Genomic DNA, 12,540 nt, shown 5'->3' with positions numbered 1-12,540 from the left:
TGAAAAAAAAGTCCTTTCATACTTATATCAACCTTTTCTTTATTATTTGATCTCTTGATACTCATTTTCCAAATATGTTCCTTTTTTTGGTTTTTTTCCAACCTAATAAATAGTAACTTTAACTAATGGCTCGAATCAGAAACTTAGGAGTCATCTTTAGGTTTTTCCCATTTTATAGTTCTCCTTCTCCCACTATACATGGCTCACCAGCTATTACCTGGACACCTCTCCAATCTCATCTCATACAACCAACTCCTTCTCTCATGGAGTCTATTTAAGAAATATTTGCCTACCCAGGGTCTGAAAAACTAATATGTTGGTAGGTTTTCCACTTGATTCTTTGATGCAGTGATTTCCCTGTCTTTTAGCTTTCATTATTTCTATTGAAGAGCAGATAACAAACCTATTATTGCTCCATCGAGGGTGATGCATCTTTCTTATCTGTCTCTGTTTCTTCAAGATTTTCTATATATCTTTGGTCTTCCATAGTTTCACCATGATATACTCTATTCTGCATTCAATTCAGTTTCATTTGTTTTTTAAAAAAACAATTTCTATGTGATCTTCTATTTTTCAAACATACTAATTTTTATTTTATAACTTGTTTCTGAAACTGTAGTATCTGAATATACTGTGTACCTAATCATTTTTTTTTTACATTTTTCTTAGTCTTTTGTCTTCAGGGGGTATGTGATGATTTTTAATTGAATGCCAGATATTGTGAATTGAAAATTAGAACAATAATTTAAGACATCTCAATAATTTGAGATGCTTTTGCAGCATGAAATTAAACTAATCATAGACTGGGTCTCAGTCTTTGTGAGAATTGAGGTATTTCCTGTATGTTCCTGGCTTATCTGGTTATTCCTAGTCTATCTCTTCAATAGTTTTAACTATAAGACAATAGTGTTTTCTTGGGCTCCTACTTTGATGAGTCCTGAACTAATTTCTTTTTTTCTTCCAAACTCTATGAGACAGCTAAAAGCCCGAGTCAGGTTCTCAGCCTTTTGGCTGTCACTTGTAAATTGGCAAAGGCATGAAAATGGATATGCTGCACAAAATAACAAACTCATTTCTCAGCAATTCCATTCTAGTTAGGATCTTGGCTCCTGCAGTCTTGGCTGCCTTGATAGATCTTGGATACCTTCAGTCTGATTTTTTTGTTTTTTACATTCTATCCAATTTTTTTAGTTTTTCTCATTAGGAGAGTTGGTGTAATACAAACTCTATAGACTGCTGTAATTGGAAGTGAAAATATCTTGTTATTGATTTGTTCAAGAAGTAATTTTTGTACTTACAGTATATAAGGTACTATTGTTCTAGGCAATGTTAGTATAGTGTTTAAATGCTATAGAAAGTATTCCCTTAATGGCACTCACGTTCTAGAACAGGCGAGTAAAACATAAGCAAATAAGGTGATTTCAAGTTGTGATAAAGACTCTGAAGGAAATAAACAGCGGAAGAGCTGGTTATGGGGAGAAGGCTACTTTACACCAAGTAATCAGGAGAGTCTTCTTCAAGGAGGTGACATTTGAACAGAGATATGAAATATATGAAAAGAAGACCAAATAAAAAGTATGAAGGCCCTGAGGTGGAAAAGAGGCCAGTGTGGCTAGAACTTGTGAGAGAAGGAGTTGGTTGTATGAGATAAGATTGGAGAAGTGCCCAGTAATAGCTGGTGAGCCGTGTGTAGTGGGAGAAGCAGAACAATAAAATGGGAGAAATGACCAAAAAATGACTCCTAAGTTTCTGATTTGAGCTATTAGTTACAAATTTATTAGGTTGGAGAAACCAAAAGAGGAATATATTTGGAGAACAAGTATCAAGAAATTAATTTTTACCTGGGCGGGATGGCGTAAACCTGTAATCTGAGCTACTTGGGCAACATAGCAAGAACTGGCCTCAGATAAAACCAAAAATCTATTTTTGATATGTTAAGTTTGAGATGGCTGTTAGACACCCAAGAAGGGTTAAGGTTGGAGATGTAACATTGGGGTTCACTGGCAGAAAGATCATAACTAAAGCATGTGATCTGTGAAGATATGTGAAGGATTTATTAAGCAGTGCAAATGGGTAAGTTCACCTAAAGAACTATTTTTTTCCTTTTTCTTTTGGTACTAGAGATTGAACCCACTAAGCCACATCCCCGGCTCCTTCTATTTAAAACTTTTTATTTTGAGACAGGTTCTTGCTAAGTTGCTTAAAGCTTCTGTAAGTTGTTGAGGCTGGCTTTGAACTTGCAATCTTCCTGCCTCAGACTTCCAAGCCGATGGGTTTACAGGTGTGCGGCACACCTAAGGAAATTATATAGAAAAAAAAAGAGAGGAGAACATACATCAGGCCCTGGGAGATGGCCGTATTTAAGGATTAATATGAGGGTAGGAGCAGCACAGGCAAAGGAAGAAAACCAAAAGAATTAATTGCCACGTGAGCTAAAAGTAGAAAGTGTTTCACGAAGAAGGGGAAAAAAGTAAAATATGGAGTAAGAAATACTCATTGAATTTGACATACAGAAAATAATGGTGACTTTGAAAAAAACAGGCATCTTAAAGTGGTGGGTTTAGAAGCCAGGATAGAATGTGCCAAAGAGCCAATGGGGACAGTGCTATAGCAAGCTAAGAACTGAACTAATATATAGTCACTCACTATATATCACTTGCTAAACACCTAAGCAGGCTAAATTCCAAAACCAAATTTAAATATATAGTGTCCTCATAAGAAATAACAATTATCCAGATACTCCTCCCTCCGCAAAAAAAGAGAAAACTGAAAACTAGAATAGTATGCAGAGGGGCTCCTGGGAGCTTAGGTCATAATTGACACACAGAAACAGAACAGGTGACCTTGGACTATCCAAAGAAGGAAATGGGAGCCAAGATTCATGCATAAAACTGGTACTCTTTGATAAGCTGCATCTTTGAGAGAGAAAATTGAAAACTCAAGATATTATCCCAAGGAGAAAGCATAAGAGCTGCCTCTGTGTTTGTGTTGTTTGTGGTTGCTTTGCTTTCTGTTGGAGTAGACCTGGCCTGGGTGTAATCTGATAAACTAAAAGCACAAGTCTGTGCAGTTATTGTTTTCAGAGTCTGATTTATAACACCCGAGTGGCACAGTTATCCTAAACCAATAAATAAGCTTGAGAACCTATCCCAGGTGACTGATAATCCTGAACTGTGTGGCAGAAGCAAATACTCCTGGGGTTTTCTGTTCAGACTTTTGATTTAGAAGGTTTAAGAGGAAGGTCAGATAAAGTCGTATTTAGACAGACTGAGTTTTCTGCTTAGATCTTGACAGAAAGATTAACTCCAAGATGTACTAACAGCAGAAGGAAACTTAAACCTAGAACAAAGGAATATAATGTAAGAAGCACTAGTGAAAAGGAAATTAATACTAAGTATGAAAAAGAGAAACACATATAGCAGTTATTTAAAGTAGAAGAGAATAGGGCAGGGATGTAGTTCAGTGGTACAGCACATGTTCAAAGCTCATGATTTCATCCCCAGCACTGCCAAAATAATTCTAATAATAGTATAATAGAATAAATAAAATAAAACAACAACTCTAATAAATTATAAAACTTAGGGAACATGGGAAATCTTCTAGAAATACACAAATTTCCAAAATTATCTCAAGAAGTATGAGATATGTGAAGGATTTTTTTAATCCACCAAATCCATTTTTTAAAAAATCTTTTTTGTGAGGTCTGATAATTTTTTGAAAAATTGATTTTTCCTGTCTTATACAACTTATTCCAGAGACTGAAAAAATGAAGTGTTCACAATTCATTTTATGAAACTGTTATAAATCAATACAAACAGAGAAGAAATATTTTAAAATTATTGACTGATACCACTTATGAACATAATTAAAAACTACCAAGAAAATATACATGCAAACCAAATCTTGAAATTTATTAAAAACAATTATAACCAAGTTCGGTTTATCCTAAAGATGAAAAAATAGTCTAGCGTTTTAAAATCCATTTATATGTATCACATTAGCAGATCAAAGTGGAGAGCAATTTCAATCATCTTAACAGATGGGAGAAAAAGCATTTAAAAAAAAATGAATCACCTATTCATGAAAAAAATATTTTAGAAAATTATGAATAGAAGGGGGCTTCTTTAATCTGATTCTTTTTTTTAAAACCTCCCAAATCCTAGAGCAAACATTGTTTTAAATAATAAAACATAGAAACATTCCTTTTAAAATCAGCAACAAAAAATAATGTTCCTATTGCTACTTTAATTCAATTATAGTCAGCAAGAAAAGACAAAAAAAAGAATTAAAAATAAAGAAAAATTATTTATTCAGACTGGACATGATTGTCTACATAAGGTAATTCCAAAAAAATTTTTAGATAAACTGTTAGAATTATTTAATGTCCAGCAAGTTCAGATATCACCTAATACTTGATGCACAGATTTCTGTGTAATCTGCCTCCTATAGCTGAGGATAGTAAGGGGGTCTGAAGGTAAGGAACTCTGTATAGGATCATGAGGGCACTCTAATAAGATCAGGGTCTGACTTTCTCAGTTTCAGAGAGAACAGTCTCTCAGATCTTCATCAAGCCTTGACCATTGGAAAAATAGGTGTCAGGCTCCTTATGAGCAGATAATAAGGTTAGATATTTGCATTTTTTATCCTGCCACATTTCAGGAGAGAGTGTTTAAGGCATTATGAAATGTGACCAACTACACCCTCTGTGAGATAATATGCATTTGTGCTTGTGGACATGATTAATTGTGACTTCACTGGTAACACTGGTTAGGACTAGTTTGTTTGGGTTAAGATGCAGCATATTAGCTGAATACCCTCAGTAGGACAAATGGTTTTCCAGCACTAGGACTGTTATCATATGAGGCTCTTCAAAAGGCTTAACGTTGTAAAGTTTCCTTTGAAATAAATCCAGGTTACTGAGGCACTTCTTGTTTGTTTCTGAAGATAAGAGCATAAGACAGGAGCTATTCAAAACTATTCACAAAATTAAAAAGTTAGTCTTTGGCTTAGTTCAGACTGATACAATAAAAATATCATAAGCCAGGTGGCTTAAGTATCAGAAATTTATTTCTCACTGTTTTGGAGGATGGGAAGTCTGAGAGCAGTGTGGGAGCATGGTTGGGTTCTGGTGAGGTCCCTCTTCCTGGTTTGCAGATGGCTGTCTTCTTGCTGTGACCTCACAAAGTGGGGAGAAAAAGAAGGGAAGAAAGCTCTCTAGTGTCTCTTATAATAGCACTAATCTCATTATGAGGGCTGAACCCCAAGACTTAATTACCTCTCAAAAGCCCCATCTCCAAATACCATAACATTGGGGATTAGAATTTCAGCATATGAATTTGGGGAAACACAAACATTCGGGCCATAGCAGTACTGCAAGATTGAATCCCTGTTGTGTCATTTATGAAGATCAGACGTGTAAATTTTTCTCCACCAGTGGTATTCTGCCAAGAGCATTGGAACTGGGTAGAGACAAACTTGGAATCTGAACTGTTATCTCTATTTATGCATATATTATAAACTGTTTTCCAGGGGGTTCCCCCACCTCTGTGGATGATATAACCTATGCAATATTAGTTTCCCATTTCTGTTTCTCCCTGTTCCCCATCCCTAGATGGACAATAGAATAGTGATGAATTTTAATTTTGCTCTTAGAAAAGAGAAGGTAACTAATATTAATCATAGAAAATCCATGTGAAGCTTTTCTTTTGACGAAAGAGAAACCTAATAGTTCATAATCCAATACAGATGCAAGATAATGCAATTGTGGTAAAGATGTTCTATTGTACTTCAAGAATCAATCTCAGCTCCTAGAGCAGACTGGATAGGAGAAAACAGAGTATGTACCCTGAATCCCTTGTCCATTAAAACTGGGTGGTCCTAGATTAGATAAAGTAGCAATTTCCCAGGAACTGAAATCCTTTTGGAACAAAGCTAGCCACTCTCTTGGGAAAGAATTTCAGTTTAAATGCCTGATGGCATTCCCAGTAACCATCTTTAGTAAAAGGCTAGTTTCTTTAAATTAAGGTTGTTATTTAGCTTAAAACTGGAAAGTACATGTTGGTTCTTAGGAGAACATCCTGATTTAAACCACTCTATTTTCCTTTGTTTAAAACACAGACTATCCATATTTGCCACTTACATCAATAATTCCCATTGTCTACTGCAAAAGGCAAATAAAATAGAAAAAGATAAAAACAATGAAATGTTTATACACCAAAAGAGGTGGCAGAACTGTGCTAATAGCTAATTCTTACCCAAGGACTCCTTAAAATGATCATGGTATTTTAGAGGTAACCCAAAATTTCTCTATTCAGTCTTTCAAAATGAAAATCATTTAATCAGATTTTTTCTGATTATAAATATAATCAATATTCATTGTAAAAAATTTAACTGCTCTAAAAATATAATTCCTTCTCTTAAATTCATTTTCTCTGACTCAGCCAATATTCTTGCCTTACTTTTCTGAGCAAAATGAGGTGATTCCTTTCTTTTTTCAGCTCTCCTCTATCAATACAGAATTAGTAGGTTTTGTTTTATTCGTTGGTTTGTTATATACAGAAAAACATCCCTATTAACTGAAGCATGTAAACTCAATGGACAGGAAGGCTTCCATCAAGTTCTAAAAGATTCAGATCTTGGTGCCTGCTGGCAAGAAAAACCATGGATAGACTAAGTTTATGGAGGGGAAATAAGCTGTTAGGAAAACCAAAACATCTATGAATTCTTTTTCTCTGGCATTGTGGTAAGACAGGACATTATATTTTTTCATCTGTATTTCTGCAGCATGATTGGTTTGTGCCACTAATCACTACCTTCATGCTTAGTACTGCACTATTAATTGTAAATCTTTTCTATTTGAGAAAGAATTTTATTACATCATTCTTTCCAGTGTGCATCTGTTATTTTTCTTAACATATTGTTTTAGTCAGCTTTTTAACTGCTGTGACTTAAAGACCCGACAAGAACCATTTTAGGGGAGGAAAAGTTTATTTAGCGGGCTCACGATTTCAGAGGTTTCAGTTCATAGGCAGTGGGCTCCTTTCCTCAGGGCTTGAGTTAAGGCTGAACATCATGGCAGAACAATGTGGCAGAGGGAAGCACTTCACATGATGATCAGGAAGTAGAGAGAGACTTCCACTCGCCAGATACAAAATATATACCCCCAAAGCACACCCCCAATGACCCACCTCCTCTAGCCACACCCTGCTTGCCTTCAGTTTCCACTCAGTTCCCATCACAGGATTAATTCACTGGTTGGATTAAGGCTCTCATAACCCTATCATTTCTCCTCTAAAAAACCTTCTTGCATTGTCTCACACATGAGCTTTTTTAGTTTGCTATATAGCTATACTTTAGTCATTTATAACTCTCATAAAATGACTATCTTTGTGGCTGGCTCTTCATAAGTATTACCTGCATGATTTTAAATAGAAACTACATGAAATAGATCCTTACTAAGAAATACAGAAGTGATGGAAAATATTATTGTTTTGAATACTTTCTCTATCCCCCTGTTCAAGCCTGGCATTCTACCCCTAGAGCTTCACTAGTTTTGGTAGGAACTCATCTTCTTTCCAAACCTCAATACTTTGGCCATGGATGCTATACCCATAAGAGTTGAGGGATTAGGAGTTGAATATAGGAGGATTGCTGCCTAGAATTAAGGGCCAGATTTAACAGGCTATGGTGAAGATGGCTATGGCTTTGGAACGTAACATGGAATAATAAAAGGAGTGTTGGCTTTAAATTCAGGCCTGGGCTCAAATTCAAGTTCTACGCATGTGAACATTGACTTTATCATTTTTATTTTTTCATATTTCAAACAGAAATCATACATACCTCACAGTGACATTGTGAGTATTAAATGAGAGGGGCTTTTATGGTTTCCAAGGCATAGTAGATGCTCCATAAATCGCAATTATCATTATGGCCTCTAAGTTAGAGTAGCATCTGACTCCGTCAAAGGAGGTTAGCAGTTAAGTGAAATATCACAAGCCATAAAATATTCCTACATGGATAACCAGTTTCTTATGTTGAATTAGTTGGGATTTTTTGAGTACCAATTTGTTCAACATTTGGCAGTTAATTTGCTTTCTAAGAAAAACTCAAAAAGATTGGGGAATGCCTCCTTAGCCAAAGACAACAGCAATACTGTCCTTCTAGAGGGTACAAGGAAGACTTCAAGATGATGCCTTGCGGTGCTGGGATGTATACAGTCCAAAGGCCAAGTGTTCATGAATTCAACTCCTAAACTTATAAAATCTTGCCTTAAATTTCAACTCAACTCCTAAAATTATAGAATCTTGCCTTAAATTTTCTTAGTGATATGGAATTTTACTATTCTTTTTAGAAACCTCCATTATAACATACCAGAAAGATCATCTAACTTGTGGTTGAAGAAACAGTTTCTTATTTCACAAACCAGACCTTCCTGCTGTAAGATATAACCACAAGTCAGACCTCTGTTAATTAAATCCAAATCTTCCTGCAGTGTCATCTTTCCTTTGGTTCTAGTACTGCCCATAAGAGCAATGTAGAATATGACTCTGTGTCAGGTCATCTATTCTAACTTCCCCTAACTTCTCCAGAAAAAAAAAAAATCCTACTGTTTTTAATTATGTAGCTATGCTGCTTTCAACGTATATTTGTTGAATATTAGCTTGAACTTAAAACTTATGAGCTATTAAACAAATATGTGAAAATTCAGAATCCCAGGAGGAAACTGAACTGTTTCCATCCAATTGGGACAGATTGCTTGTAACAATCAGGGCAGGGAGATAATGGAAAATGAATCATACTGAAAGGCACATATGCCCTAAGTAAAAACATTCAATATAATATGACAATTGAAATCATAAATTTTGGAGCAATGATTACTGTAATATTTATCTGGTTCTTAGCAATGTCTTATAACGCATTATTCATAAACAACAACTGGTCCCATCTTAATGTCAGGTAATCTGGCAATTTGGTTTTTGATTCTGGAAAAGTATTAAATAAGAAGAGGTCTTTTGCAACAATGTGATTAAGATTGACAGGGTTTTAAAGCCTGTTTGGGCATAGAGGCAACTGAGAGACCAGGGATAGGATGCTGGAAAATTTTATAGGGAAAAAAAGGAAAAAAAAACTTATAGGAAAAAAACAGCCTACAGCTGGTTCTGTATCAAGACTCTTAGATGTCTTGGGCTACAGAAAGTGTTAAAGAATCAGTAAACCATTTCTGCTTCTTAAATTTTGAAGTTTTACACCCTAAAACTCTAGTCTAGAGTCTGACACAAAAATGTGTCTGTTGCCTACTCAGAGAAGATATCTGGGTCTCTTAGCCAAATCTAAATAAAATCTTAGCACATGTAACATAAGTTCACTATTTTAAAGAGACCATTGTAGCCAAAATACATTTTTTAAAAACACACATAAAACCTGTATCAGTGAGAAAAGTAGAAGTAGCCTTGTTTTTCAGTAACCACTAAGTTTTCCCCTTAACCACTATTATATGAGAAAAGAGATCATAGAATCTCAAAATGTGTTTTCTCATAGATCATCCTTAATTCTATCAGGGTTTATATCCCAAAATGGTATGTTTTCTGTCTCTGCAGTAAATTTTGTGAGCATTTAAGTTTTCTTCTACCTGCCCAGTTGACTTTGGTCTCTTTTTCATAACCTGAGATGTTTTCTGGGTAGGAATGTGTGGGGGGGGTGCGCAGTAAGAGTCATCTATTCTTTATAAATCTTTTCTGTGATTTTCATATCTCTCATGAACAAACATATATGCTCTAATCTCCAGGTGATTAGAGCTATTCCATCTACCTAACCTGTCCTCATCTCTTCACTTCATTATCAGAAAACAAATTGTGACATTTGACTCTCTGATAAGTAGTAAAAGCAACATGATGGAGAGGTGAGCCCAGAGTGCAGATCTCTCCTGATAGGGACAGGGTCACATCATTTCACTATTTAGAGTTCTTTTAGTGAGGAGGTTTTTTTGCTTCCCCCTGAGGAACACGCTCTGATTGGTCTTCCTGAAGCAAAAAAAGGAAATTAAAGGTGCTCTTGTTTAAGTAGGGATGAGAATGGAAGGAGTCTGCTGCATACCTCTCTGTGATCCATCTGTCTCTGAAGTAGAAATGGAAGTTTTATGGGACTAGGGGGGTGAAATTGGAGTTCTTTAAGGGAAAAGTATATGGGGATCCCTTGATTTTATTCTATTAATTGAAGGCTACTACTTGGCATGCAGTCCAAATCCAGCTCAAAACTTCTTCCTTATTGACAACATATTCAAATATCAGTATTTGATACTTAAAATTTTTATTTTCCATGGCCTTCTCCCCAAAAGAAAACCCACAAAAAATTTGTTATTCTCCAATACCGTCATCTTAACCACACTGATATCAGGCCCTGTCTGTGGCCCTTCCTCTTCTCATGTTTTAAAAGGTACCCTTTTTCAAACTTGTACAGTTTCTGTCACCACCAGTTTGAGGAGCTCTGAGTTCTCACCTCCTCCTCTACTCTTGTTCAAGCCAGGCTGAGAGGAAGATAGGAGGGCAGAAATGCTAGGCCCTGACTTCCAGTTCCAGACTGGGGTAGCTGTGAGGAAAGCCAGTCTTTCCAAATCCCAGCAGCAGGTGGACACCACATTCTCCCTAAGCACTCCCCTTTGGGGATTACCATGGCACCATCTTCACCAGAAGCACAGCCTGCAGTTCTGAGGAGAGAGACCAAGGCCCTCCCTACCTCCTACTCCCACCCAATACTCAGAATTGGGATTCTGAGCCAGTCTTCATGGGTGATAATGGGAGGCCCTGCAGAGAGGAAGAGGATCTGAAGGAGGGGTGTCATGTACCTAGGTTCCTTTTCTGGTAGAAGCCAGAGACTGATTCTTCCCACCCACTTTTTCCTTCTACCCTGATAACTGGGAAGCAAAAATTACAAATTACTGTTTATCTTGTTGCCTAGAGCACATCTAGACTGACACCCATCTCTCACTGTGGAAGCCAGAGGTTGTCTAAGGATGATTTCAGCACTAGGTTGACAGAGTCTTAAAACTAGGGAAGGGAGAAGGCAAGCAAACGACATCAGTGAAGAATTAGGCAAGGTGGAACCTTGCATTTGATCATAATTATCTAGCATGTGTGCCTGAAATTTGTAGAACTAAATATTCTAAGTATAATCAATTTGTATATATTAAAAATTGATACTTATCAGATGCATCAATATAAGTGTATTGATGCTCTATGATTGTTAGAATATAATAATATCAATTCTGTTAGTCATTTAGCATAATGAAAATTACATTTCTATAATATATAAGTAACCTTAACTAATTTAAGCATAGTAAAAAAGTAAGAATGTTGGGCTGGGGATGTGGCTCAAGTGGTAACGCGCTTGCCTGGCATGTGCCGGGTGCTGGGTTCAATCCTCAGTACCACATAAAAATAAAAAAATAAAGATGTTGTGTCCACCGAAAACTAAAAAATAAATATTAAAAAATTATCTCTCTCTTAAAAAAAATAAGAATGCTTGATTCATTTACAGTCTCAAAGAAGCCAGTCACAGTGGTGTATGCCTTGTAATCTCAGTGACTGAGGAGGCTGAGGCAGAAGAATCAAGTGTTCAAGGCCAGCATTAGCAACTTAGTGAGCCTCTCAAAATAAAAAATAAAAATAAAAAATAAAAAGGGCAGGGGATGTAGCATCCGTGGGTTCAATAACTAGAGACCCCTCTCCCCAACAAAAAAGTCTCAAAGATTCTGAGCAAGGTTTTCTCTATCTTATGTTTCTCAATTCCTTTGCTATCTAGGTTTACTCTTTATATATTGTAGCTTCAAAGAGTTAAATCTCATGTAAGTTTTCAGACTGCAGACTTTTTAAGCTCCAGTCTTTTCCCAGTTTAATTTTGCAGCTGGACTCTGGGTCTCAGCATCCTCATCTGTAATGTGAAGTAGTCAAGTGAAATGATCACTAAGGTCCCTTCAGGCATGAATTTTGCATTGACTAATTCATTGTAGAACACGATGAAAATAATGGTTCTTTTGTAGTTCTCTTGGGGCTGTTATTATTGCTGGGAATCATGCTGGACAGATGCAGGCATCACATGAAATGTGCAGAGAAGTGTAACTGAATAGTGGCCGTGTTTTGAGGTAGTGGCGGCTCAGTTCTTCAGAGTGAGAAAATGGCTTTTCGAGACATTTAATTAAGGAGAGACACGCCTGAAAAATGCAAAACGGATGCATCCTGTAAATTTTTAAGCAGTGTGCTCTGCATACTTACAGTGCAAACTAGTTAGGAAGGGCAGTCCTGGCCTAGGCCTATTGTGGGCCTGGGGTCAAAGTTGGCTTATAGCCTGAACCAGGGAGCCAGAATCTTTGGCTTAGAAAGGAAGGCTGCAGCGAGGCTGCTGGAGCTCACCTGAACAGGTACAGCGCCATGGCCGAGCACCTGTTCGCTCCAAGGGCCACGTGACTTCCAAGGGGCCTTGGGAACAGCGCCTGCTTTAAACCAGTGCAGAGCGCAAGTGAAATCATAGCTCAAGTGGCTCCCAAAA

Source organism: Marmota flaviventris, chromosome 11, assembly GCF_047511675.1.
Source record: "Marmota flaviventris isolate mMarFla1 chromosome 11, mMarFla1.hap1, whole genome shotgun sequence".
Lineage (NCBI taxonomy): Eukaryota > Metazoa > Chordata > Mammalia > Rodentia > Sciuridae > Marmota > Marmota flaviventris.
This window is presented reverse-complemented; position numbering follows the sequence as displayed.